The 25,884-nt window shown below is 39.5% G+C and overlaps 1 long non-coding RNA gene across 1 annotated transcript in view; it reads left to right on the forward strand.

The window, feature by feature from the left end:
• The window catches only part of LOC134476293 (uncharacterized), a 95,374-nt gene that overhangs the window by 12,878 nt on the left and 56,612 nt on the right, over positions 1–25,884 (forward strand). Inside the window, exon 2 of the long non-coding RNA XR_010047869.1 lies at positions 9,887–10,023. This is a non-coding gene — a long non-coding RNA (uncharacterized LOC134476293). The remainder of the gene's footprint in view (positions 1–9,886; positions 10,024–25,884) is intronic.

The raw sequence follows: 25,884 nt of genomic DNA on the forward strand, positions 1-25,884 counted from the left end.
TCTGCAGGCACCTCTGCCAGGAGTCCACTAACTGGAAATGACATCAGCCACCAACCAAGTGGAGACTTGGGCATCCAGCAAACACATCCCTCTGAATCCCATCTGAAGCTCATCTCCCTGCCTACCTGGAAGTCTTCTGGCTGGCACTTTGGCAAACAAAGAGGCATTTGAGAGGGAATTAAGTTGAATTTAAAAGATAACCTCAAAGTGTTTTCCAACACATTGGGCGCTTGCATTGAATTATAGGTGCTAATAAAGCTGTCAGATCCCTGGCCTGCGAATCAAACTCAAACTGAAGGATCCCTGGGAAATGATGAGAATTTATCTGGGCCTGCAAAGTTAGTCCCCAGCCCAACTGCAGGCTCACAAACATTCACAGGCCAGGAAAGGGCTGGAATGACCCATCTTCACTGGATTGTTGATTGGCCAAGGGCTTGCCATGGCCTTAATCTAGAAGACAGCTTCATTCTTTCTTCTCCCTAGGCTACTCTTCCAAGGCCAGAGACTGTTTCTCCAACTATCATAAAGTGGCATGCCATGCAATGAACCTTCTGTGCTATTCCTCTTTATCTTCTTATGATACTGATTCCTCTACATCTCATTATGTCTTGAAACTGCCTTGATCCACTCTAAAATACTCAGTGTGGCCTAATTTAAGCATGGTGACCACTGGTATTGTAACAGAGGCACAGTCTTGAGACTGCTTGGGAATTGAAGATATCACAGAGCATTTCTCCTGGACCTGACCTAGGATCAGGACCCTAAAATGAGTTTATGATAAAAAAAGACAATTAGTAAAAGATAAATCCAAGATCTCACATGGAACTCTACTTTCTGGGAGTTTTTTATATGGTAGGCTCTGTACCAAGTTATTTACATTTGTTATCTTTTGAAAGCATCCATTAGTTCTATGAATAACTGTATTTACTCATTTATTTCAACAAATATTTATTGAGGGCCCTAGACTGGATTCTCAGGATATGTGAGGTATAAATAAATTACATATTTTGTTCTGGCTCTTGGATTTAGTCATATGAGAACATTACCAGGGAGTTGAAAATATAATGAATATGAAGAAGCCCTTCTATGAAAGGCCTTTAACCAACTTTAGGCCTTTACTTGTTAAGATCACTGAGTTAGCAAGAAGTGGGTGTTAATTCCCAGTAGTGGGATTCGAGGCCTCGAGGGTTGGGAAGAAGGTGCTGTATACTGCCCTACATGGTCACTGCAGCCACAGTGATGAGAATGAAAGAATCAGAGCTCCCAGACACACCTGCTCTAAAGGCCCCCGGGAGACCCTTCTGAGGGTGAAGCCTGTGCTTCAGCTCAGCTTCTTTCTAAAGTGCTCATCTCCAGATAGTGAATCTTTGACTCTTACCCCAGCTTTACCCTTCTCCAGGTTCCTCCAGGTAGGGTTCTCTTGGTCCTTCACAGCTCAGACTTTGCCCTTCCGGGCTGCCGTGGCAGTCAATGTCCGCAGACCACGAGGACCAGGAATCTCACATTATGCAAGATTCTTCAAGATATGAGTGGTAGATACTGAATTCAAACTACTTTAGAGTATGTGAGGTGAGACTATTTCTTTCGTAGCTCAGGTACCGAAGAGATACTCACCTGATGTTTGCAAAACCCATCATTGTCCCTGATAGTTTGCCAAGTCATAAAACCAAAGCACCAAGGAGGTGTGGCTAGATCTAGGTGCTGCTGACAATTTATTTACCTTGCCTTATTTCTCAGAGCTACTTATATTTGTAGTGCCTTCCCTCAGAGTAGTTCATTCCTGACAAATACTTCCACTAACAATAATACCGCCTCAGCTCAGCAATTGCAATGGAAAGAACTTCCCTTTTGCAGTGGTTTTAGGTTGTGAATCTCATTGGATCTACTTGAGTCCTATACCCATCCCTGAGCCAGTCACCCTGACAAAGGAAATGATATTTGCAAAGTCCACCCTGGTCCCTTATATGCTCACGGATAAAAGTACACCAAAGTTACCACTAACAGCAATGCTTTAGTTAGTGAAATGAAGTGGACGTTTCATTTCTTTTCACCTCTTCCAGCTCTGTACACCTCTCACAGGTGGACCTGTCTTGCAGAGACACTTCCAGCTGGAGAACTCTCGGCAAGTAGCCAGTTAAAATGCAGAACTGGACCCCACCTGAGGATCCTGACAACTGGCTACATTCTATTTCATTTCGATCTAGTTTTTCTTACTATTTTTTTTTTCAGGATTAAGGATTGTCTCTCGACAATCTTATACAGAATATATTATCATTCCTTTGTTTTATATGTGGAAACTGAGGTTTAGAAAGATTAAGTAGACTGCTTTACTCTAGGTTTTATTTTCATCCTGATTTTTATTTTCCATCCATATGGTCTTTTTAAGAGGTTTGCATTTCTTATTTTAATTTTGCTTTCTTTTAGTAAGGCAGAAGTGTTTAGTTGAGACACCAGTAAACTATTTTGTAAGAGGCCAGGGTATAAACAAATGCTGACCTGAAGAATCATTCACCCAAGGATACCCGGACCTGGAGCTACAGTCTCAGCCAGTCCACAGCCTGTGCTCCCTGGATTTCCTGCTGCTGAAGGTGCCCACCTCCTGCGGCGGAGAGTGGAGGTCTTTAGGAGAAGGAGTGGAGGATAGAGTTGCACTTGGAACTCGGAAACAATATGATTCACTGACCATTAGCCCTCAGATGCCTTTTGCTTTCCCTACTAGACATGAGCTCATGGAACCAGTTCAGGTTCCTTTGGTGGATTTTCCTTTTCCTGCAGTCAGGTTAAATAGAGCCATCACAGGGATGCATTCATCAAGAGCAGCCATTGGCTCGTAATGGGATAATTGTGCTGGCCATGGAACACAGAGATGATCACTAGCAGTGCTATAAGAATGCACAGAGGCCACATTTACCTTTTAGGGCAGCTCCTTTGAACACTTTGGCATAGGTCCCCCACACTGCTTTTCTTCCCGCAGCGTGATGTGAGAACACCGTTACAGTGCGTGCCTTGTTTAAGCACAAGCCAGGCACTGTGTGGCCTGGGAGGAGGATTATGCCCCAGATGAATGGCGGAAATCCTCAGCAGGGATGGGTTCAGCTCCCACAGGCTCAGCATATATATATTATGATAATGTCTGTGCCCACAAACTCCACGGATATCATACCAGTGTAAGGAATGGCTGAATGTGAAGGAACAAACAGATGTTTTCATTATTCATATTCTTGATCTTGACATTGAAGGCGCCTCTTGTTTTAGTTCTGTCTTCTTTTCCAGGTTTATTTTCTACTGCTGATGTGTGTGTGTGTGTGTGTGTGTGTGTGTGTGTGTGTGTCTGTCTGTAAGTCAAAGGAAAAATAAACTGTATTCTATGTACTCACTCTGAGCATGTGAGAGTGGTTGCCTGGGACACAGTTTTGAGAAGGACTCTGAGGCCACATCCTTTCTTATTCAGCAGGACAAAGCTCTATGATTGATTAGTGAGGTCTGTCATAGGCAAAAGTGAGGAGGTGGTGGACAGACACACATCTTCCATCACCTATCTCTGCCCAGCATATTAGTTTTGTTAGATAGATTACAGACTTTCTTGCCTTTTCCCATTTATTAGAAATTCTTTCCTTGTGAATACCTGGTCAAATTCTTCATTATTAAAGAACCATTGCAGATCTGCAGTTTTTCCATATAGCTCTGAATTCCTCGAGGTAAGCATCTTTTTGTTTCTTCACCGTTTCTTTGGTCTTTGGCAATACTCTTAGTTGAATACTATTTTCTAGCATAAAGAGCGATGCCTTTTAATTCCCGGAACATTGAATACTTCTTGATGGCAGAAATGAAATCTCTTTACTTTTACATCCTCACAGCCATTTGTTGGCAGAAATGCTTGATTCCAAGAATGGGTGTCCGCTTTCTGGGTCAAGTGACCACATTTTACAGATGGAAAAACTGAGGCTTTGGACAGGATGGGAGAGTTGCCAGTCACAGCAAAACACAGACTCTTGGGGCGTGAAAATTAGGACTCTCACAGGCTACTGGGAAGCTCTGACTGTGGGGACCTCTCATCTTTGCTTGCTATTCTCCGTTTTGGACTTTGATGATCTTGTTTCATTGTGTTTGCTTTTTGTAAGCATGACTTTATTGTGAACTGTACAAAAGAAACATTTGTGGAAAGAAGCTGAGAGTAAACAAATAAGTATGAATCAGTCCATTCATTCACACATTTATCCAAAGAAAATTGTTGACCTTATTCTAGATTCATACGAAACAGCCAAAAATCTGGGCCTTTATGGGGTTTGAACTTAAGCAGTATGATTATGTTTGGTTCTACTTACGTAAACTCATTAAAGTCTCACAAACTCTTAAGTTACAGTGTTATAATTACTTACATTATATGGACGAGGTTATCAAGGCTCAGAGAGGTAAATTAATTTCTTCAATGCTGCATCTAGATGATGATTGGGGTAAAATTTGAACTCAAGTGCTCTCACTCCAGCCCTGCTCCCCACATCTAGATCAGCCACATCTAGATGGCCACATGTTACACATGGACCATTGAGACTCAGGGAGGCTAGTTTCACTAGAAGCCACACAGCTGGTTTATCTGACTCTTACACTAAGTTTTGCTAAGGATGCCAGTCTGTCTTTCTTTCCCAAACTGTGAGAGGGCATGGGACAGACTACACTGATGGATACTACGGCCTGCAAGATCTGAGAACATGTAATTCTCTTGTAGACTAGACTCAAGATGTTTCACACTTTGGCAAGGTGGTGGGAGGGTGGGGGGCAGACTTCCAACACACTAAATATTACCCTAATTGGCTCAAAGGCCATGATTGTATCAAGTTCCAAAAATTATGAGTAAACCAGACAGGCCACTGCAGCTGGGCAGGAAATTATTGGCCCAAGTATTGTGATTATTGAAAGAGAGAAGGAGAGAGACAGAGAAAGACAGAGAGACAGAGACAGAAACAGAGAGACAGAGAGAAACTCAGACACTTAGCCCAAGATAATTGATCCAAAAATTATGGGTTCCAAGAAGGCCAACACTCACTTAAATTTAGATTTGGACTCAACTCCTGTCACACGCACAAAAATGACTACTGTTTCCTGGACACCCACTCAGCACACACAATCGGCCCCTCAGCTCTGCCAGCCCGCAGGAACAAAAGGGATTTTGATTCTGATTATTTTTAAACTTTAATGACAAATCCTTTCCTTCTCCACATTAAAAAATAAAGGCTGTGCAGAGTACCATTAAGGGACTGCTTGCTGCTGCTTGATTCTCGGAGGCACTTACGTTGTTTAAATTTTAATTTCCGGGTTGAAATTTTTATTGAAAACATCACTATCTTTCTAAACAACAAAAAAAAAGTTTCTTCTCTTGTCACTGTACTCGTTTGTCGTTTTACTCATTCTCACTCTGCCTCAGTGGGAGGTTTTCCTGCTTCTCCAGGGCTCCTTCTGGAAAGCCCTGTGATCTAGATTTGCTATCCCTGCCCAAACAAGTGGTCATTATTACTATTATTAGGATCATTATCTTTGCTGTATAATCCAGAGCCTGTTTTAGGGGCAGGAAAAAGACTTGAGCCTTCTGATCACTGAGAGGCAAAGTCTCTCCAACTATGGTCATGACCATGACTGTGACACTGATGATGATGGTGATATCATTATAGTGCTCATCACAAAACCCTTTAATAGCTCCTGAGCATTTCCCATGTGCCAGGTCCAGCTGCAGCACATCAGCTTCCTGCTTTGTTTAACTCAGTGGGAGAAAACTAGAGAAACCCTCATTTTGGAGAAGTGACAGAGTAGAAGGGGTCACTGCATTAAGGACAGGGAGATGCGGCTATGTATCACTGGAAACTAATGTTGACAACAATAGATGCCATTGGAAAATCAGACGTGAAGGATTCAGTGAGATCTAAAGTGAAATGTTTTTAGCAAGCCACAGGCAAAAACCAGGAAGATTTCATAATAAAGACCATTTGAGATAAATGTGGAAAATGGAGCAGGATTTAGACATAGAGAAAGTAAGAAAAAAGCCAGAAAGTATCTTTAATAAAGGGAAAAAAAGTAGTATGTTTAGGAGAAACTGGCAGATCTGTTAGAGGAAGAGGAGGAATGGAGGTGAGGCACGACGCAGGGAGGCTGTGGTGAGTTCTTAGACGGTCTTGGACATCAGCCCACTGACTTTGTTCTTCCCCACTCTGGTAGTGGAGTCATCCAAGCATTTTAACCAAGGGAGCAACTACATTGGAATTGTGATTCAGAACGATCACTCTAGCAAAGGGGGAAAGGAGATTTAGGGGAGGTAAGGAGGAAGGCTGGGAGACCAGAAGGTGACTTTGGCAGACACACTTCCCAACTCCATTTCTTGTCCGACCGACTGTGCTCTGTCTGGTGGCTGGCCTTGGATCTAGGTCCACCACTTTGGACTTTCAGGTGGCCCCAGGGGGTCCCAGTTTGACCCTCTGATAGCTCTCTGCTGCCCCCACCTGGCCAAGTAGCCCCTGCCACAGTTCCCTCAAAGGCCTGGCCCCAGGCTCCAACTCCTGTGAATGTCACAGTAAGGAATACAGCGACATTCACAGGAGCTGCCACTCCAACCAGCGCACATGCTCTGTGTGGGGCATGTTCATGGCTTTTATAAGCATAAAGTGCTTACCAGTAACCTCACAGGAAAATGGGCACTAATATTACTTTTTCTCAGCGATGAGGACTAAAGCATAGAAATTCTCTGTCTTCAGGGTGGTAAGGTGGGAGGGTTTCACCAGGTACCCACTCAAAGATCTGGAATTCCTGTCTTTGAGCCGCTTCTGTCTGGATCTTGTGGGAGGGCCTTTCCAGAGTCCCCAATGGGAGAAAGTTGAGATGCAGCTAGAGTGTGGCTGTCTCAAGTGGTGGCCTGGGCCTGGGCTGAACCAGCCTGAGGAAAAGGGCAGGACTGTGGGACCAGAGGGAAATGGGAAGCAGGAAGAGAAACAGAAAAAGCCAGAGAGGAGCCAGGCGGATATCAGAGCTCTGCTCCGTGTACAGAGCGACTGGCACAGGGTTTTAGGGCTGGCTTGTGTATTTGTTGTTTTTCTTAAACAGACAAGGTTCTTATTGCTCCAAGAAACCTTTCCAACTTGATATTTTGGGGTTAGGACTCTGGCTTTTAGAAAAGTCCTATTAAAGAACCTTTCAAATCACCTCTCAAGTCAAGAGCAGGGGCCCTGAGGAGGTGGGAGACAGAACAGATCATTTTAATGGAAGCACAGTGGGGTGAAAAGAGCCAGGTTGGGCCAGCTCAGAGTCAGCAGGAGGGAGTGGCCTGGAGATGGGTGGGGAGAGGCAAATGGGAACTTCTCTCACTTCCCAGTTTTGCCTGGGGCCAGCCCTGGGCACGGTGATAAGGTTTCTATAAAACAATTCACAGGAAGCCTAGTAGGAGAGGGCAAAGAGGCCTACCTTCCCATCGTTAAGTGCATGCTGCCAACTGAAGACCTTGCTGAGACCAGCTCAGGCTATGACTGTGTCACACCAAGTGTCACACCAAGGAAGGGAGTAGGGGCTAGAAGCCTGTGTGTTTGCAGTGTCACTATTTCCTTATGCCTAATAGGTCATCTTGGTGTCCCAAATGCTTCCTGCCTTCTGGATGATGGTGAAACGCAGCCACAGCTGAGCCCCTTCTCAGACAGACTAATGAAAGGATGTGAATAAAAGTGGGAAGGAAACCTTCTGGGGAGTGTTACTCATATTGTGTTGGCAGAAAATGGGGACCATCTTAAGATCAGAGAGTTTTTTTATAAGGATATTTGTAGGCCAAATAGGATATTGGCTTATGCCTCAAATCTAAGCCCTGTGAACTGACTTCTCTCCTGGGCTGTGAAGTTCTGAGTTAACAGAATCTTTGTTTCCATCTACTCGGATCAGACCCCAAGACCAAGGGAAGAGTTGTGGCTATGCTACAGCCCAAGCTGTGGAGGGAGTCCGAGTGACTGGCCTAGCTGATTACCACTGCGTACATTGGAGATCATGTCGCAGGGTACCACCTGGCCAGCGGACAAACCAACCTTGGACAGTAGTGGTCCAGTTGCTGGCCCCCTGGTACTGCAAATAGCTTATGGTTCCTTTAGTACATGTGTATCCAGGTTGGTTTGCACAGAAGAATGTGCAGAAATAGATCTCATGAATGATATATGGAAGTTATTCTAGGAGTAGGAGAAGGAAGGAGGGAAAAAAGAAACCAAAGGACATACATAGAATTTTCTGGAACTATAAATGTCAGAGGTGACATAAAGGAAGTTGATCACTGGAGAAAGGAACCAATGTTCAGATAATAAAACAATTCTTTTATTTCTAAGGCTATCTTCTTTTCTTCAAACTGCCCATCTGTAAAAAGAGATTTTTCAAAGCAGAAGATTTAATGGATCTGCCAGTCTCTTTATGTGTAAAGGATAGATCTGTCCTACTCATTGAGATTCACTGAGAAGTGCTTAAGTAAAGATCTTGTCAATACAAAACAATTGAACTATGTAGGATTAAGAATTAAATGTAGGGGATGGAGGTTTAGCTCAGCGGCATAAGCACCTGCCTTGCAAGCAGGCGGTCGTGAGTTCGATCCCCAGTACCCATAAAAATGAAAAGACCAAAAAAAAAGAATTAAATGTAAAAGAATCAAATCACACAAATTAAAATATGATTATTTGAATTAGAAATGGATTTTTAATTGTAAAACCAATGTAAGTACCAAAAGGAAAAGTTGGTATATAAAAATATAATACTTCTGTATGAGAAAATTAGTAAACAAATTAAAGTAGAAAAATAGTAATTAGCATAAATGGCAATGAATTAATTGCCTGATTGTATGAAGATTTCATAAAAATTGATGATTAAAAACACTAAAGTCTCAATGGGAAATATGGAGAGGATATGAGCATGCATGAAAAGGGGGAACTATATAATTAATAAATATTTGAATAAAATGTCTGCTAAACTAATCAAAGCAATAATTAAAATAGTAACTCAATGTTCTGCTACCCACTTAGCAGAGATTCAAAACTATATCTTATTGCAGGGCCAGTAAAACAGCTGCCCATTTATAAAGCAGAAATAAATTTATAGGGATGTTCGTTTTTTGGAAAATAACACAGGAATAGGTGTCTGGCAGTTTGTTACAGTACCAGTAGAACAATTCAGAATTTAAAAATGTTCATGAAAATATTTATCATAATTATTAGGAAACCCTTATCTTTATGTGAACCATGGCTTCGTATGTGTTGATATATATCGATTTAAGGATATTTCTAACAACCCATCCAAATGCTACATCATTTGGGTTAAAGTCAAACTTCAACACACAACTACGACCATGTACAAAGGAGACAAAGCTAAAAAAAATAGCACCACAGCACATGTGTAACAGTGCTGGTGCTTCTAGTACTTAATGGACAATTCTGAATCATTCTGATTTTGTTTCTTGTTTCGTCGTGTCACTTTTTTTCTTTAGCCTAAATGAACATGTATTATTCTTATAATATAAACAAAATAAAACAGAAAGCATCAATGTGAGATGTTGTTTGAAAATGACTGCAACAGGTAAATAAATAAATGGGCTTGGGAGTTAGGGGAGAACGATGTGGGGCTGAGGCTTCTTTTCTCTCCGTTCTTCCCCTGTGATATGGCAGCTTTGCGATGGGATCACTGGTTTGAGCTTGAACTCTGAGGATGGGCCCTGGCTGCTGGAAACCAGTTCCTGTGTGCTCCTGAAGCTATTTTGTCTTAGTATCCCAGGCACCACCAAAGGGATCCTGATCATTCTCCTGGAGAACTGCCCAGTAGGCTGAAGGAAACCTTTTCAAGTTGACGCTCACAGTATTTCTTCTCTGTTTTCCTGGTGTGAATGAGGAAGCACTTGGTTCCAGCTCTTGATGGTTGCCATCCCACAATGCTGAAGGAAACCAGCCTGTGAGAAAAATCAACACAAGAGGAGGACAGAGCCTGGAGGACTGTGGGGGAACTGCAGAGCTACACCCTCAGGCTTTTCCAGTAAGTGAATTTACAGTGCATTCGTCTGGCTTGAGTTTTGTCTTGTTTTTAACTTGATACAGAGTGATGTGAGAGACTGCTTTCCACTGATGATCAGAACAGCAGCAGGAGGAGAGGGTAAAGATAACTTGAGGGCATACATCTGACTTCACTGTCAGGGGAAAGAAGAAGGGCCCAGAAACCAAGATGAGTCTCAGAAGCTTATGATGAAGAAACAGGTGTCAGTGGCTTAGAAAGAAAAAGCCCTTTAGAAATGATGACCTGTGTAGCACAAACATGGCCTTATTGTCTCTTCTTCTTATCTCTTCTCTTCTTATCATCTCATGTCTTCTTAGTCTTGAAATTATGTGGATGTGGACTGGGAAGAAGAAAAAATGCTAGTAATGCTAATGTTTCCCAAGAGGGATCTTATGCCCTTGCTTAGCATGTCAACCAGGTTCCAGATTGCCTGGGAATCGCGGTGTACTTGCTGGCCATCTGGATGAAACCTGATGTCGTGAAACACGTGGTATATGCCATGGTCAGTGGTCCATTCTATACTGACAGCTGACTCCACCAATGAGCTACCAGTTAGGGATGAAACCAGGGGAAACCCTCAGTTTTGGGTTTTTGGAAGAAACTTCTTAGCTCATCTAAGAAGTCTCATTTTGAAATTAAATGCACATTACCGAATGTGTGTGTATGTGTGTAATAAAGTGGTAATAAAACAGTGACTTTTCTGTTAGACACTAAGTTGCTAAGAAATCTCTGCATACCTGGTAAATCCCTACTCAGTCTCCTGGACAAATTCCATTATTCATTTAATAATTTGCTCGTTTTCACAAATGTTTGTTGGGAACCTATCATGGGTCATGTGTAGTACTCTGGCTGGAATATACACAATGCAAATAGTAAAATATATTTCTTTACTCCTTTCTTTTTTTTTTTTTTTTTTCTCTTCTTTACTCCTTTCTAAACACCAAGACTATACTAAGTCCTTGGGTCACATTATTTTATTGTATTTCACCTACCGAACATGCCCACTACATCTCAGAGCTATTATTTATTTCAGCTTTACAGATGAGGGAACCGAAGATCAGAGAGTTAACTTATCCAAGGGCACACAGCTTGCAAGAGGTGGAAACACAATTCAAATCAAAGTTCAAATACACTTAACCTTCATGCCAACCGAAAGACAGAGGGCCAGATAATGAGTTAAATTCCCAGGGTGATCATATTGGGGAGAGAAAGTGAGAGGTTACTGATTCTGTTGGGGAATGCTTAGAAGAGAAATCATCATCTAAAACAATGTTGATGAATACAAAGAATAGTAGGTGTTGAGGAGGAAGTAGATTCCAGCAGACAGAACTTGAAAGAAGATTTGGAGATGAACGAGTGTGGTGAGCCTGCCTCTGAATGAGTTTGGTGTGACTATAGAGACCAGTTCAATTGCAGCAGGAAGAAAGATCATGACAAAAGCTCTATATGTAAAACTTTACCTTGTAAGCGAGGGCTTCTCTAAACAGGGGTTTACTAGCCTAAGACAACATGATCATATTTGTGCTTTAAACTCAGCTCATACGTAATGTACCAGCTGGATTAAAAAGGGAGAGACCAAATATATAGACACTTATTGGTGGAGGCTCTCCAAATGCCAGACACCAGCAGTAAGACGATTTTACCCACCCTTACCCTAACTCATAGTCATTAGCTGCTAGCTCTAATATGGAGTTCTGGATTTCTAGAGTTATGCCTAAAAATGGAAAGGCAGTGTAATATAATAAAGGTAACTTTGGTATCAAACTCTCTTGCCTTCAAATCTTGGATCTACCATTTATCTAATAATGTGTGACTGCCAAAATTTACTATTCTCATGTAGAAACTAGTAAAACACCTAACTCATAGGATATTAGAAAGATCAACTGAGTACTTATATAAAATGCCTAGCAAAAATAAATACTATAAATTATAGTTCCCTTCTCTACCTCTTCATACTAATAAAAAAAAGGACAGACTGGTACACACAGATCAGTTATAAGACCTGCTACATACTGACCATTTTCAAAGTTGAACAAAAACATTTAGACTTCTGACTCCATTTTTAAATTCTATTTACCAAATTTTTTAAGTATAGTATTTTTCTACCATTCTAGCTATGCTAGTCAGTACAGACCAGCATAGACTAGCCCATGCTGCAATAACAAATTAACTCTGGTAGCTCAGTGACTTCATAACATCGAAGTTTACTTCTTGTTCACTTTATATTATCCTGACCAATCATCAGCGGTAGTGTTACATCATCAAGTCTCTCAGGAACACAAGCTCATAGAGACCCTGCTCCTGTGTGACTACACAATTTGAAATGCAAGGTCTTCAAGTGTCCTATGGAATGGAGGAGGAAAAAGAGAAGGCACACAGGATTGCAGCGATTCTTGTGTTAGAAGGGGCACATGTCACATCCACTCCTGGCCCCTTGTTCTGAAATAGAAAATGGCCTACTCCAGCTACAGGAGATACTAGGAAATGTAAGACAGAACACAGTATGGTGAGCTCTAATAAGTTGCCTTTCTGCAAAAACTATGGCCACAGAAAAATTGTAAAAAAAACAAAACAAAAAAAAACAAAGAGTTCTATTTTCTTCTGGTTAGGATTTCCAATCATTCTTTGCAAATGAATTTATTCTTTCTTGTGTTATTTCTCATCATGAGACTTTATTTCAGAGTAACTCATTATGAAAACCCCCACACCCTTTATCATGAAAGACTCTTTAAATAGCAAGAGGTATCTCAGAAAGAACTTCGAGATCAAACTCTTCATGGAAATTTGGGGTCTTGATTTGTTGTTTTTATGAGACATACATAGTGAGCTCAAGGCGTAGTGAGCTCAGGGCTGGCCTTGAGCTCACTATGTATCACAGGCTGGCCTCAAACTCCTGGTGATCCTCTTGCCCTAGCCTTTCCAGTGCTGGATTCCAGGCATGCACCACGACATCCAGCTATACTTTGTTCTGACTCTTGCTGCTTTACTTAGAAAGTCCCTATATGTGCTAGGGTTTAATTCAGAGTAACACATACACACAGACAGACAGACAGACAGACAGACAGACAGACAGACACACACACACACACACACACACACACACACACAGACTCCTATAAAAAGCATTTAACAATGCTTAGTCTTGCTTTGAGAGTAAGCCCAAGAAAAGGCGATCCATTTAAATGTTATGATTCATTCATGGGCACATCTGTAAGTCTTGGTGGGATCAAAGCAGGAATAGCTATATTTGACTGCAAAGAGCCATCTCATGCAGGAGTCAGTGAGGAGCAAGGTCAAGTGTTGCCCTGAGGGAGGGGAGTCTCTCAAGGTTGATCTGTCCTCAGAGGATTATAATGACCTGTGCCAGAGAGGGAGACAAAGGGGACATTGTTCTCCATGCAGCAGCAGTGCCAGCCACAGGGAAGAGGACCAGGGCTCTACAACGGCATCATGTGGTGGGGAGAAGCGTTACAGCAAAGACAGGGATACAAAGTGACAACAGAGTTCTTGTTCAGAAGCCCATGTTCTGGGGATCCCTTGCTCACTGTTCAAGCCTTCAGGGTTTTTGGCCAGTGGGTGGTGAAGCGCTCTAGAGTGGGATGTTAGTTGAAATATCTGCTTAGGGGTTAGAAGCTGGGGGATATTTGAAACTGAGTTTGAAGAAATGAAAGCCAGAGTCTTGAAAACGGCCAATTAATGCAGATGAATACATTTGATATACCTAATGTCACTACTCATGTAAACCACCAGAGGCAATTCTTAGCTCAACAACTTTGTTTACATAGTTTGTATTTCTTCTTATCAGACATGAAAAACCATATATATGCAGTTAGACACTGTGTATGGTGTGAAAACTATTTGACCTCTCTAAGCCTTGTTCCTTGATCTATAAAATAGATACACTCAATTGCCTCACTGGCTTAAATAAAACAATGTAATAGTATGCCTTTTACAGAGCCTGACATATAACAGATAATTAAACAATCATTGGCTTCTTTCTCCTTTTAAAAGATCACTCCTAAGGAAGAGAAATGCTAAAACAAAAATACAGGAATGAGGAACCCCAGAATTCTTACTGACACTTGCCAGCCCACCTGGGTGTTTGGCAAATGTCTCAGCACTTATAAGCAACTGATTCTGAAAGTCAGATACTACACTAAAGATACGTGGGAGGAAAAAACCATTGACCTACTTCCTGGAGAAAGGGAGAGATTCTGCCAAAACAAAGATGTTCCCAGAGAGTGGGTTGGTTTTGATAAACAATTAGCTCGTGGATTTCATTGTGTCTGGAGGAGTAATTGCAGCAGCATGTTCACGCCCCTGGAGTTCTGTTGTTGTCACATTTTCCATGATAAAATCTCCCTTGAACAAAAAAATGTGCTCAGCAACTTGGCTATAAAACAGGGCCCTGCTCTGAAGAATGCCACGAAAACTTTCATAGTTTATGGGTGACATTTCACTTGGATCAAAAGATGTTCTATTGTTTCCAACTGGCCTTAATTAAATCAAGGTGAATGAAATTGTATTGCCTTGGGAAGTATTTCATGACCACCAAAGTAGAACAACCCTCGTGTTGTCCTGTTGAGAACATTACTCCACTCAGCAGTTGCTAAGCATACTGTCACTTGCCAAATGTCTTTCTCTGTGCCAGCTAGCTGTTAGCTTAGGGTGTGACTACAGCAAGAGCTAGAACTAAGGAGATGTTTCATTATGATATAGTAGGGAAAGTGCTGAACTCAAGAGACTGATTCAACTATAAGCTCTTTTGCTAACAAAATTTAAATGTTTCAATCTCCCTTTCTATGACACAAAGTAATGGATTAAATAGAAAATAACTTTGAATTTTTGGGTCAGTACTGGTGGTAGAGCCTGCATTGAATGGCATTCTTAGGTTATGGTGGGAAGGAGCTTTATGCAAGAATAAAGGAATACTTCAACTATTCTGCATGGGACCATAGAAGAAGAATAGGAAGGAGGAGGAAAGAATTTGAGCACAAGAAGGAATTAAAGACACCAAGACAGAAACGAAGCTGTGTTCTCATCAATCTTTATTTTCCTTCTGGGACTTTTATAGCTACATTTCCCAGCTTCGTTTACAGTTGAATGAGACCATGTGACAAAATTCTGGCCAATGGGATATGGGAAGAAATGTGTGCCACTTCCTGACATGACCCCTGAAACACCCTGTGTAGTTCCCCGTACTCAGTCTTCCTTGCTTGATCCTTTTTCATCCCAGTTGGATTCAGTGGATGGAAAGGAGAACTCTGTAATGGAACCACTAGAGAGAAGGAGACTGGATCCCTGGAGCACTGCTTAAGGCTTCCTTCTAGATTCCTATAGGGCAATGATATAGAGAAAAAAATCCTTTTTTAAACTATGAAAAATTTTGGATTATTTGTTACAGCACGTAGCTTATTCTGCCTGGAAGACTGTGGGAAATTATATGGGAAGGGGCCAGAGGGAGCCTCCCAGTTGTAGATGGTAATGCTGAATATTGGTGTGGGCATCCCTAATATCTAACTTAGTCACCTTCTTATGAGAGCTATCCTCCTTCATCTCAGCTGAACCTCTGAATGCTTTGTGAAAATACCAGTTTTTGGTGAAGTTTCAGAAAAAGGACAAATGTAATATTTGGATTGATACAGACAAAAGACTACCTTAAATGCAGAAATAGTGACGTAAATACATCCAAAGGATTGCCTAGATCCTCTAGGAAATTACAATAACTTCATAGAAGACATGGCCTGAGATTTTGACTCATGTTTGTCTAAATAGTATGGGGCAAGGGAGAATCTAGCTGACCTCAGGGTTACCAGGACTAAAGGATTCAAAGCACACTAGCAATCCAGGCCTTCTCTGAAGCTAGGGTCTCCCTTAGTACTTTCCTTCGTGTCTCCTGTCCTCTTTCAAGACTACTCAGCCCACAGGAATGCTGTGCTCTGGAGAAGCCTGTCAATCCGGTAATGTAAAGGTTCAACATCTTTTGGTGATGGGGCTAGAGTTTGGCTTCGGATTTTAGATAAGCGAAATAAAATTAAATCTTGTGGAGCAGGGCAGCCTATTTCTCTTCTTGAGGGATGGAGCTGCTTGCAAAATAAGCTTGAGTTCTATGACATTCCTGGGATAGATACTTGTCTGTTTTCTTAAATGACACTTAGATAAAAAGTTGGATTGGTATTATTAGCTACCAATGAATCAGTGCCAATGGGCAGTGGAATGATTTCCTTTGGATCAAGTTTTGGCATAACTCTAAAATATATATATATATATATATATATATATATATATATATATATTTAGATGTGTATTTCAGATTCAAAGTGTTTTCCTTTTGCTAAGACTTTTGGGAGTGGTGCCAGGTGAATGTGCTGACTTTCCAGACCAGTGGTTGAAATCCGAACTATTGTTTTCCTTTGAAATTGTTTGTTAAATCTTAATGTTTCAGGGCTGGGGATTCCAGATCTAACCCCTGTGCTGTTCACAGTTTGTGTGTTCTTGGATCCAAGGTGATTTAATGATGTATTAGAGCCCAACACCTCTTTGCTTTTCTGCTCCCTCCTTAGAGCTCCCAAAGCCAAGAGAATGGGAATTCCCAGAGATCCAGGGCTAGTACTGTTCATTTTAAGAACATCTAGTATTAGGAGATACTGAAATAATGCTTGATGCAAATTAGTTGCTTAGGAGCTGGACAAAATATGATCAAAGAGGTAAAATGATGAATCTGAGTCAGTAAAAGAAAGTGTCAAGTGATAGAATATTTTTGATGTACTATAATTTGATTAAATTATACTGTAAAACAGTATGGGTAGAAATGAAAAATAAAAGTAAGAAAAAAGGATAAAGGTTTTAGAATGAGAATATGAAAAGAAAGTTATCCCTCCAAAAAAGATAATCTGTAAATCTTTCTTCTTCCCCAAAATAAAATTCAAGTAAACAGTAGAATGAACCACAGCTAAAACTAGGCAAGTGCCCCATGTAATACTACAAGCAATTGGAAAGTGGCTTTCAGATTCACAGCAATTTGGGTAGAATTGAAAGAAAACACCTGCCATGGGTGTCCTCAGAAATATTGAAACAGAATAGGAAGAAAAGGGAGGAAAAGCAGAACTTTGCCTATATTCCAGATTTGGAGGCATTTGGATTAAAATACAGAGTGCTCCGGGGAACCATGTCCCATTAAGAAACTTTTCTCTGTGTTGATAAAAATGGACTATAAACTCTGGGCTGGCATCGCTGCTAACATTTCTTTTGACCTTTAGCAGGACAGATGGCATGAGAGGGGTAATTTCTTGGGACTCAGTGTTTGGATTGATCCAGAAGCAGCAAACATAGGCTCAGTAGGGTGTGAAAAATCAGCGCATGGCTAAACCAAGCCAAAGACATGTGAAAAACAAGGACAGCCAGTTACCTTGAGTGGGAAAGTCAGCCCAAATCCAAGTTCTGTTCCTCCACGATACAGCGGAGCTGTGTCACCAGTGTAGTGCTCACCAGCTTTGGTTATTTCCAAAAATTATGGAGAAAGAAAGCAAAGACAAAATTCTTTAATTGTGGTTACACAAAACCCCGGTTCCTTGTCCACACCCTTTGGGCACTTAAGTGACTACAGGGGAAAAAATTCTAGTGTTCCAATTCATATTCCAAGGAAAAGATTCAAACAGTGCTCACAGCAACAGGAAATCCACACCAACTTGGGAAAAAGCAGCTCTAGATACAATGGCCCTGTTCAAAGGCAAGTTAAAAGCAATTCTTGCAAATAGGAGACCATAGTAAGAATTAGGAATAATAAATAATACATGAGTAAATGAACCACAGATATAACAAATACAAAGAGAAAAAATTTGAAAGAAGATACACTTAAGGAAATAGAAAAAACATTTCAGTTGTAACTAATTCACACACTTGAGAAGAAATATTTATGAAATGGGAACTGTACTGATCATTATGCACCTGATTAAAATAGAAAGCAAATTGGCAGAGATGAGTAAAGAAATTAAAGTGAAAAATAATGTAAGTTTAAAAATGCAGCAGTGGGCCATGGATATAGCTCAATGGCACAGAGCCTGCCTGGCAAGTGCTGCGTCTTGAGTTTGATTCCTGGTACCAAAACAAAACAATGAAAAAAGAGGCATTAATTTCCAGAGACCTAAATTAATATCTGAAAATGTTAAATCAAGACTATGGAGACAGCATTGAGAAAACAAAAAGATGAAGACCAAATAAAAAAAGATTGAAGCATGGGATAATACAATTAGGGGAGCAGACACTAGAGGGGAATCTGTGGTAAGCGGAAATAAATGTATTCCACACTTACAAGAACTTTTCAGATTTGATGAATAACTAATATTCTAATGTAAAAAGCTCATCTGTGTCAGGAAATTTACCAGGGAGGAAAAAAAAAAATAGCCCAGTGAAACTATTAGATTTCAAACAAAAGGGAAAAAAATCTTTCACATGTCAAGAGAGTTGTATTACTAAAGGAGAAAACCAAACCAAGTTGACTTTAAGATGCCTCCCCTGCAAAATTGAGCTATAAACAAAAATTCTATGACCAGTTAAGTTGCCACCAATGTGTAAAACCAATGAAAGTTATTCTTCAGTACAAAGGATCTTGAAGAATACTTGGTCTACACGTTTTCCTGCAAAATCTACATAAAGATGTAACTCAGACAGATAGGAGATTTAAAAAAATAATGTAAGAGATCAGGAGTGGGCAAATATGAGTATGAAAGGGCTGAATTGAACATTAAATATAAAATATAAAATATAAAATATAAAAGCGTAATTATACCTAAGAACTGCCAATTACAGTTAATATGATCTGTAAATGTTACATATTTTAGAGAAAAATAAGATAACATTAAGATAAAAAATAAAATTAAAATCTCAAAAGCATTGTAATAGACTGGTGAAAAAAAATCTATAGGATCCATTTTATCATGCAGAAAGGGTTGTCCTGTCAATGGTATTGGTTTTTGATTTCTTACTGTATTTCTTGTACCCTTGCATTGCTTTGTTTTGTTTTTTCTATTTTTCCTTTTAAATAAAATTTTAAAAAATTCACACTCCCATCTTATTTATACATTTTGATATACAAGTTCAAAGAAATGAAATATTAGATGTGATATTGCTGGCTTTGAAGATCGAGGAAGAGATCACAAGCCATGACATGTGAGTAGCATGGAAAGACCAAGGAAATGAACTCCCTTGGAGCTTCCAGAGAGGAACGCAGCCCTGCCCACACCTTCATGGAGGCTCAGTGAGAATGGGCTTGTGAGCTCCAGATTTGAGGTAGTGAATTTGTATTGTTGTGGTAGGTAACACGGAAGTCATAGAAATAATTATGTCTACTATCTACTATTAGTATTGAATGCCATGAATGTGAATATTAGAAAAGAAATAGCAATTATTGCTTGTTGGTATGACTGCATAGCTGGAAAACTCAAAATTGTCAACAAATAAGTAGAAAATAGCAGATCAAGAGGATCATTTAAAGATTAATGTAAAAATTAATATAAAATACAATAGTATTTCAATAATAAATAGCAAGTATGATTCAATAAAGTACCTATTTATTTTAGCAAAAATACATATAATACATGGAGTAAATTAAACAAAAATGTGCAAAATATGTTTGGGGAAAATTGATACACAACACTTGAGAAACATGAAAAAGTGAAGGCATTTCCTCATTCTCACTTTAATAATAATATTATAAAGAATTTCTGAAAAATTAAATTGAGTAAAATCCCAGACCACAGCCCCACAGTCTTAGAGATAAATTTTTTCAAAATTACTCTAATATTCATCTCTGGAAGATTAAATGTATAAAATTAAGTAGGAAGAATAATGCCATATAATAGAGTTTTTAGTAAAAACATGAAGGTGTGTTACTTAAAATAGTTTAGGATTAAAGATAGTTCAGTTACAGAACTGAGCATTTCAGAAGTAGATTCCAGGAGATAGAGGAGTGTATTAGATGATAAAATGATATTTTAGGTGAGCTATAGAAAATAGTTACATGTTTAAAAACTAGTAGGAATAATTAATTGGCCATTTAGAAAAACAATGAAGATGAATTAATACTTTATATATCATACAAAAATAAATTTCAGACAGCTCATATATTGAAATATAACAATTGAGTTTCTGAATTTCAAACAGTGATGATAAGCATTATTATTTTCTTAAGCATAAGATCATAAAACAGAATTTATAAGCAATAAAGAGAGATACTGACTTTGCTGAGCATTTCTGTGTAGAGAAAAATACATGAAGTCAAAATTCCAGAAATAAACTGAAATACCTTCAAGTAAGAAAAAAAAAAACAAAGAATCTGATAATATATAGGCTAAAAATTATAGGTAGCCATTGGGGAAAAATAAATATGAATGCCCCTACACAGCTGAAGAAATAATTCAACTTAATCTTCAATAAAATAAACACATAAAACCTGTGACATTTCTTTGTAGCATATCAGATTGGTCAAGAGAGATAATATAGCTACCATTCAGAGTTTGCAAGGATATAAAGAAATGGGAATATTCAAATAAAAGTTGATAGGTAGGGGAGTACAACGTAGCTGAAAGGCAGAATTTAAAAGGTACGTGTCCTATAGCCCTACTATTATGAATTTATTTTATCAAGATCATTGGGAAAAAAGCCAAGTGCATAGGAATATTTGTTATAAAGAAAGGTAGAAACACTGCAGAAAGAAGCTTATGTAAGTAATGCTCGTATATTTGTACAATAGAGTATGTATAGCAAACAATTATGTTGATTTTATCTATTTTGTAGTTTCTCAGATTCTATTAAAACATAAATTAGCCCTAAAAACATGTAGATGTCTATATATTGTTACGTGAAAAATAAGAATCTGACACTGAGGGGCCTAGAAAAATATTCATCATATCTTGATGCTGGAGGTTTTGTTGTTGGTTGTTTTGTTGTCGTTAAAGTCTACAAAACATATTTTTACGTAATTTTGGATTTTCTACAATAAAGATACACTTATTTTTACAAACACACTTCAAGCTCAGTAAAGTTGGTGAACATTTAAGAAACAAAAAACTCAAACCACTTATCACAATGATACTGCTAAAATAATTTTATGAACAAAACATTTCATTTTCTCATAGCTATCTTATCAGAAAAAAATGTTTAATTTTCTCCTAACAGATTTCCTGTTATGGAAACATTTTAAACTAAAAACAATTGCTTCAAGTTATGAATTATGAAAGGAATTATACTCTGGGCTGGTAAGACTGTTACATGACCTAGAACCATCTTTCACCCCTGAAAGTATTTCCTTTGGTACCATGGTAAGAGAGATCACTCTCGTGGCCTTGATATAACCTCATGGTGGGTTAGCAGATTTAATGATGAAATATAAGAAGCCATAGTATTACTGAGGTGAAACAAAGCTTATTTCCACTAGCTTCACTTTACAGTACAGAAAATCATGCTTTGAAGTTAAGTGATAAGGAGACTCACACAGTGAGTTAGTGAGAGGTCGGAGACTTGCCTCATAGCGATGATCTACAAATTGTTTTCTACCATGTTCTCTCTACCTTGTCTATGGAGCTGCTTCAGGGGCCTTGTGGGTGGGAAGGGGTCTCTGCAGATGGATGCAAACAGAGAATCTCTGTCTTAGTCTATTTGATATATTGGCTTCTAGCACTGTTTGAAAAATCAGTCTACTAGGTCACATTCATCCTGCTTAGCTATTTGCTCAGTGAATATAAACTAAGTCCTCTGGTGATCCAGCCCTGGGTACTTTCACCCCTAGATTTATTGCTATCCTTTGTCCACAGGCTAAGTTCCTCAGATTCCAGTCTAAGGTCTTAAGTCAGTTGGCTTGGCCAGCTGGTTAAATAGCATTCTCCATCTTTTCTAATTATTGGGAAGATTCCACATCTGGATGTGATGCCACTTAGAAACTGTTAGAAAGTGTACTTGATGATGTATATGCTTGCTTATCTGGGTAAATAACTCTGCCTAAAGTAACTGAATGGCAGGCAACACATGCTGTCCAAAATTATGACTGTGGTCAGGTATTTGTTGCGGTCATTGATGAAGTCAAGCACAGCACACTCCTCAACCTGTGAATAACTCGAAGCTGAAAGAAACAGTGAAAACCTTAGTTGAGCAAGAAGCAGGAATATAAAAGATTCAAACAACTTGGACAATGGGTATGAATTAGGTATCATCATTGTCCAAAAATGTGTCCTTGTTAAATGATGAAGTCCCATTTATATCTGGAACATTAAATCATCTGTAGTGACAAAAGAGAGATTCTGGGACTTCTGTTATTCTTTTTAACTGGAATTCTAGTTGATACACACAGTTCTCTTTAAGAAGTGGTATCAGTGAATTCTTCCTTGACATCATTCTTCTCCTTGCTCAATAAGAAACCAATAGGATGGGTGCTCATTGGATACTGAAACCAGTGCCACTGGATTGATGAAGTTTTTCAAGGACTTTGCCAACTTCTGCTTGGTGGATAAACTGACTCCTAAGCCTCTGATGAGACTCGAGGTTGCTGGTAGAGTTATGGGCCAAGGTAGAAAGGAATATGAAACAAATCTGAGAAATCACAGGGTAAAGCAGAGATCCAATGAGAATTTGTGACAACCAAGGTGACTTCAGTCCAATTCATCTTCTCCACACCACTCACACAAGGCATCTCTAAATTCTTGAAATCACCTATAAGAAAGAAAACCACCATTTCCAGTCTGTATATCTGTGAAGACAGAACTATGGGTGACAAGGTTTATATTCTTCAATTTTGTTTATATGTTACGTAGTGTATCAGGCAGTGTGGAATGAATGTGTCACCCCAAATTCATATATTGAAATCCTAAGCCCCAAAGTGAGATATAGGAAGTGTGCCCATTAGAGTAAGAGCAGGTCATGAGGGTAGAGCCCTCATGAATGGAATTAGTGCCCTTACAAAGAGAGTGTAGAGAGCTCTGGATGCCTTCCTGGCATTTAAGAACATTGAAAGACAGCACTCTACACCTTAAAAAAGGCTGTCACCCTGATCTTGGACTTCCGGCCCCCATCATTGTAAGAAATGAGTTTTAATTGCTTATAAGCCAGTCTATGATTCTTGGTAGAATCACGGAATCCTGAACTGACCAAGACAGTAGATATATCTATCACTTAACTTCTGTCTTAGTCCATTTGGATGGTTAAAAACAAAAACAAAAACAAAAATATATTTCCCATAGATCAAGTGGCTTGAACAACAAATTTACTTTTCATAGTTCTGGAGGCTGGAAGGACCAACAAGGCGCTGGCAGACTAAACGTCTGGACAGGGCCTCCATCCTTGTTCACAGATGGCCATGGTCATGTTATAATATTTGCTATCTGCATGTAAGACTTTACAAAAAGGTCTGCTGACTCCTTCTTTATTGTATATTTCTGTTCACTTCTACACTTTTAATTGAAATTTCTTATTTTTCCCAAACCCAGGGATGATTTTAATTTTATTGTTGTTTTTGTAAAATTTGGCACATTGGTTATTTGTAGGCAAGAATATTCTGGCACAGTTTCTAACACACATGAACCTTTATGTGTGTGCACCATAGCAAAGCAATGACTTCTTGGGTTTCACACCCTTTTTATAAGGTTTGCCTGTGGCCATGGGGGAAGGGTAGTGTCCTGCTCCTTTTTTTGCAAACCTCGGTCCAGACTAGAGAACAGGAGAGCTGTGTGGTCCAGGGGTCTATTTTCTTTGCTGTTCCTACTGGTGGACTCATTAAAGACTAGTTAGAGCCGGGAAGCAGGTGCCCAGACAAGAATGAATATTTGGCTTTATTGTATACAGACCCTGAGGTCTGAAAATATTAGTTTAAAGCACAAGTCTTAGGACTATTTTGAATGTTTCAAAAAGTCCTATAGAAGTTGTCCTGTTCAATAGTGAACATCAGAGAACTGATTTTGCTTCCATGTGTTCCCTGTGTTGCAGGACCATCTTAGTGAAATAAGATGTCTTTATGTGGCACTCATGGTGATCCTGATGGTTGGCATATTTACATGCTTCCTCTTCTTGATCTTGCTTTTCCACTGCCCTAGTTTTTTTTTTTTTTTTTAATTTCACTTATTTTTGTTCAATATTTGCGTTTGTGTAGTGTGGCTACTTCAAACAGTTAGTGGAAAGAAATGGGGCATGAATGCACACCAACAAATATTCGGATAAATAACTAAGCCTAATGGAAAATGTACACTTGCACAGAATAAGACCAGGCAACATATAAACATGTCATAATTTCTGTGCTGTGGGATGGAATTTCTTTGGCTGTCCCTAGGGATCCTGGTTATTTCGTGTGGATGAGAAGTTCTGATTGTCTGTTAGAAGGACTTTTGCAGTCCTTTGGAGGGAACGTAGGAACAGCAGTTGTTAGCACTGAAAAACAGAGCACCACTGGGTTAAATCGAGTGTTCCAGACCCACCCTGGATGTGTTTTCCTTGGCACCATCCATGAGCAGTTATGACTGCACAAATACATGCGGGCAAATAAATGCAGATCTTTGGAAGAGTGGGCCAAGGCTTATGCAGAGTATCAGAGAGCAGAAAAGTGCTAGACAATATTTTGGGCAAAAGAATATGATCTAAAATTTTAGACAGAACTGGTTTTGCAAAACAGGTGTGATGTCGACAAAGATCATTCCCAGTGCCCCTTTGCCTGCCCTTACCACTTTGATTTTCCTGCATCTTCTGAGTTTGTTGATGTCATATTGCAGCCTGGATTAGCTCCTTATAAGATCAACTTGTCCCTGATTAATCTCCTTCATGAAAAGTTATCGGTCCCTTAGAGTTTTGTTTCTTGCATGAGCTAATGTGATGAGCAGATTTTGTAATCCACAAAGAAATGGGTTTTATTTAAGTCAAGACCTCTTACAGGGATCTTCTCAGAGATAACCTTTGGAAATTTTAGTCATTTAACAACCAAAAAAATCTTGGGCAGAATGAAAGATTGCCAAACCAGCCATCACAAGGTCTGAGTTGTGTCCTGGCTCAGTTGTACGCCGCATTGACTATGTGACATTGAGTAAGTCATTGAAACTCTTCCTATATCAGGTTGCTAATCTGTAATATAGGGTTTGAAATCCTACATAGACAGAGTTGCTATGAATAACAGATGATTATGCCTGTGAAAGTATCCTAAAACCCTAAAAGTCTGCATAAATATGAGGTACTGTATTATTACCAATAGTTATACTTTTCATTTCATACCATTGTGACAGTTGATACAAGGCCATTGTAAAAAGTGACAGACAATAAAGTGATATTTCCAGTGCATCTCCGGACAACCTATCATTCGGTGTTTTGGCAACTCCGGGCAGTGGCACCACAGACAGAGTAAGGGTGGCCAAGTGTGGGATAGATGATCATATGCTTACTTTGGCTTCTGGCTCTTTGAAAGTTTTATTCAATAGGAAGTGAAGCTAATGTTAAAAGTGTACTACTATCTGTGTGGCAGACTTTTTTCTAAGCATATCTTATAATCATTTAATACTTACACTAATCCTGAGAAGAGGAAATAAAACATACCAGCATTGGGGAATCGAGACTTGGATGTGCTAGCTAGCATGGTCTCTCCAAGGCTCTAAGCTCCCACTAGGGATCATTACTTGGATACTATTCCTACTTATGTTGTGTCTGGCCCATCTGAGGCCTCTTTGCTCATGAGCAGGACATTCACAGGTAATTGCTGGAGTTCTAAGAGTCAGTGTAATATTGGAGAACTACACCAGTCAGAACTGGCGTAGTTTTAAGAGTCAGTGTAATATTGGAGGGCCAAAATACCAGGTACAAAACATAGAAGGTAATGCAAAA

The sequence above is a fragment of the Cavia porcellus genome, unplaced genomic scaffold (genome assembly GCF_034190915.1).
Source record: "Cavia porcellus strain 051 isolate PalLab524CR breed Dunkin Hartley unplaced genomic scaffold, mCavPor4.1 scaffold_6, whole genome shotgun sequence".
NCBI classification, from domain to species: Eukaryota; Metazoa; Chordata; class Mammalia; order Rodentia; family Caviidae; genus Cavia; species Cavia porcellus.